Source organism: Salminus brasiliensis, chromosome 17 (genome assembly GCF_030463535.1).
Source record: "Salminus brasiliensis chromosome 17, fSalBra1.hap2, whole genome shotgun sequence".
NCBI classification, from domain to species: domain Eukaryota; kingdom Metazoa; phylum Chordata; class Actinopteri; order Characiformes; family Bryconidae; genus Salminus; species Salminus brasiliensis.
Genome location: NC_132894.1, coordinates 4,564,414 through 4,568,837, shown reverse-complemented (window position 1 = coordinate 4,568,837; position 4,424 = coordinate 4,564,414).

Genomic DNA, 4,424 nt, shown 5'->3' with positions numbered 1-4,424 from the left:
CGCGGCCGGCCCTGTGTTTTTTTTTTTTTCCCCTCCACCCGCACTCTGGCAGACCCCGCCCTCACCGTGCTGCGATTGGCTGCTAGTTCTTACACGGGCAAGCGTTCCGCCAGTAGGCGCAAGGCAAGGGGCGGGGCTTGTCTGAATAGGGTAGGAATACTAGTTGCCAGATTGGCGCAATCACGATTCATTCAAACCGTGCTGGGGAGTGAGTCAGTACATGTAATCTGGATTACTGTATATGATTATTGTATGGATTAATATTTTAGAGGATTACTGTTTGATTTGGCAGCATCAATAAATCAGTCTACAAATCCTTAATTTACTGAGTGTGCCCTCATTAACAGCATAATAGCTGTGTAACTGACACTGATGCTGGTAGTTAGGATGAGTGGCTTCGAGATAAAGAGAAAGTCGAGGGAGGACTGGATTTAGGGATGGATCTTATAATAGATTAATAGAAAATTAGCAATTATGGCACCAAATAAAGCAGTCAGAAACACATATAAGTGGTATGTAGTATGATTTAGATATAATGTGTGTACTGATATGTAACCAGCAACAGATACTATGCAAAGTTACAGTTATATTGTATTATTATATTATATTATTACAGTATATTATTATCGTATTAATTATTACATTTCTTAAATAGTCTACCTAATATTGACTATTAATCAACCTATAACTTTAAATTGAATGCAGAATGAACAATAAATCAATAAAACAGCACAAGAAATCATGACAACTATAAACACACACTATAGCACTAGTTATGAGCTCAGCAGTGTTTTTCACATACAAACATTTGCACAGATTTGGTAAATAAACCTTTTCTTACTGAATAGGACCACAAATTTACCTGTATAGCACTTTTTACACCTGCCATTGTCACAAAGCAGCTTTACAGGAGTCCAGTAATAGGATAAGATGTGTCCTGAAAATATAAGCATGAATGTTTTCTTATCTTTTACACAGACTAAAATTATTTATTTTTTAATAACTTTTATTTTTTTTAACTACTTAGACATGACCAGCAAAGCTTAATTTGAATACCTGTGTAGTGTTGTTATTGTTGTTGTTATTGTTGTTGTTGTTGTTGGCCATGACATCATGGATGGTATTTTATATATATATATATATATATATATATATATATTTTATACAGGGTAGTGAAGCTATCAGTGGAAGGCCTTTCTGATTTAACTGATTCAAACGTGGGCAGTTTGTCACCCAATCTGGCAACACAGTTTTTATGGCTTACTCCGCTGCTAGGGGGTGATAGTGTGCCACAGCCTTTACCGTGAATCATCCCCAATCAGGTACTGTTTCAGCCATAGATATACATGCGTATACATATGTATGTTTATCTATGGATAACAACAACAAGGCTAAGCAAGTGTGTAAACATAGACCAACACAAGACAAGAAACAGCTGAGAACAACAACAAGAGGGAGGAGGAACAAGGTGGAACCAGAAGAGGAGTGTGACAAGAAGGCGGAGCTAGGAATGTCAAGTCAAGGGACTAAGCAGAAAACAGGGGAGGAGATTGTTTGGTCCGGTTTTGACCAGAGGAGAATGGGTTCCTCTCAAGGTTTCTTCGTCTCACACCACCTTAACACCACCACCTCAGACCTGCTCATTATATGGGCTCGAACCTGGCCATCTGTAAATCTGCTCAGTGACAGAACTCATTGTTTAAATCACTGTATACAGTAAATAAGCCTGAGCTGACCAAGGATTGGACTGGACATAAAACAAGGATGGACACAGGGACAGTGATGGGGACTGGCCTAGGAGTTATACGGATCAGGAGTTATCTAGGCAGGGTCACAGAGAAGTGAGAAGTTGCCATGTCAAAAGATTGGGCAGCCTGTAGGTCAGGAGACTGGGCGGACACTCAGCAGGACAGGGCACTGCAGCAGGACGTCGAGCAGGTGGGACCACAGGAATGTCCATGGCCATTAATTCCATCGTTTCTTCAGAGCAACTTACAGAACATCTGGGTCTAGGTCATAGAGGGGTCTTAAAGCCTGCCTTTGATGCACCTTGAAGGATGACGGGTCATACTTCAGGCATTAAGGGCTCAAGGAACTGATCAGGTTTTGGCCTGCTCCATTTGGGCTTGGTAGGCAAGTGGAAGGGTTTTCAAATGTGATGGGAGCAGGACTGGAAAGCCAGTAAGAGGGAGGCTCAGTGAGTCTGGCCCAGAGCTACAGCACCACCTGCTGGAAAAAAACTCAGCTGGGGTGTTTTAATGCACTCATCGGTACAAAACTAACATGGAGCATATTCTATTATTGCTCCTCAACTGAAAGTCTGGCCCCAGAATATGAGAAGAGGGGATAAGGGGAAAAACTGCAAAGCCACATCATCTGTCCAAGCAGAGCATCAAACCAGCCTCATCTGGATGCTCTCTCTGATCAGAGCAATTAAGCTAATGTTGAAGCTCCTTCTTCAGGTTCTCCTGCTACAAGTCCATGTACAGCCTCTCCAGCAACTCTGGGACCCACAGCAGTCCTGAAAGAGGAATAGCTGAGCTCGGACAAATAAAGGGTTGATTAATCCATTAATGCATAATTCTAAAAAAACTCCATTAAAATCCATTACTTTACTAAATGAAAGCACATGACCTCTGTTGGAAGGAAGAAAATGCAGCTGTTTAACACAAGAACGAGCACATACATCTACATATCTTATGTCTCCAAAAATGGTCAATGGAAATTCAATGGAAATCTATGGAAAAAGAGCTTATTTCATGTCTTTTTGGAGCATTTCTATTGGCCCATTCATCATAAATATAGTAAATATGTGGTTGATCCAGAAACATATGCAGTTTCTAGCAGCCCAACCTAATTGGCAGTGTGTGTGTGTGTGTGTGTGTGTGTGTGTGTGTGTGTGTGTGTGTGAAATACCTGATATACAAGCCTAGTACCTTCTGCACCTGTCCAGGCATGCACTCCACAAGACCTCCGATAGGCGTCCTATGGCATCTGGCACCAAGACAAACATCAGCAGCAGGTCCTTTAAGTCCTGTAAGTTGCGAGATGAGGCCTCTATGGATCACATTAATGAGTCGTGGGCACCCATTTTGGTAGGTACTGACCTCTGCATACCAGGAACACCCCAAAATACCTGACTGCTCACTTGTTGCCTAATATATAGATCTCACACTTTGACAGAAGTCACTGGAAGCAGATAATCATTATTATTCATGTTTCCTGGCAGTGGTTTTATGGTTAGAACAGAATAAATAATGTAAGTGTAAGTAGATACCACAAGGGGGCGCTGTAGGCTTTCCAGTGCTCATAAATGGCAGCTACTTTCCCCCCCATGTTAAATAATCATGACTTAGCAGTACTGAGAACTCAGGAGAGATTTCAGATCTCAGAAAATGTGTTTAATTACCATGAAAAAATTAATGGCCCTAAAATAGTTTATTCTTTATAGAAAATATGAAGCCATTTTGACTTTCTGAGTGAATATAGGCCCTTTTGTCCTCCTTTGTGCAGACCCAGAGTGTCTACATCAGTAATAGTGCTTTACACTTTGTCACGTCCACAAGTTACAGTAAGAAATAATCAGCTGTAAGAGCTGTGGTTTGAGATGTACACTGCGTAATGCCGGTGCTTGCAATCCGCTTTCATACCTATCCAGTATTATAGGTATTATAGGCCCCCTGTGGTCAGTGGTGGCTCAGCAGTTAGAGCACAATACCCAGGTAAAGTTAAAGGTGCACGTATTTGTCACTGTACAGTGAAATGGGTCCTCCGCATTTAACCCATCTGTGGTAGTGAACACACACTCACACACTCGTGAACTAGGGGCAGTGAGTACACACACACACCCAGAGCGGTGGGCAGCCAACTCCAGCGCCCGGGGAGCAGAGAGGGTAAAGGGCCTTGCTCAAGGACCCAACAGTGGCAGCTTGCCAAACCCGGGAATCAAACCCACAACCCTGTTATCACCCGGTGCTCTAACCGCTGAGCCACCACTGCCCCTATACCCAATACCCAGGCTCAGCAAGCTGCCACTGTTGTCCTTCACCCACTCTGCTCTCTGAATACCACACCAATGGCGGCCCACCGCTGCCTGCACGGGTGCAACACTGCAACTATGTGTGTTTGATCACTAGTGTGTGTGTGTGTGTGTGTTAATAATATGGATGGGTTAAAGGCAGAGGCCAAATTCCATCTGTGTCTAACACTAATAGGGAATATGGCTGTCTTGTCTCGTCTACCTCTGAGCCATAGGTTACTGTTTGGGATTTTATTGTTTATGGCTTGTTTACTAAAATAGAGAGATATAACTGGTGTTAGGAAAGGTTTCATCATCCAGCTCAACAGAAAAAGTAAAAAATATATATATTAACATTATAAAATAATGTTTTTAAAGACTTCATAGTCAATTAGATCATTTTATG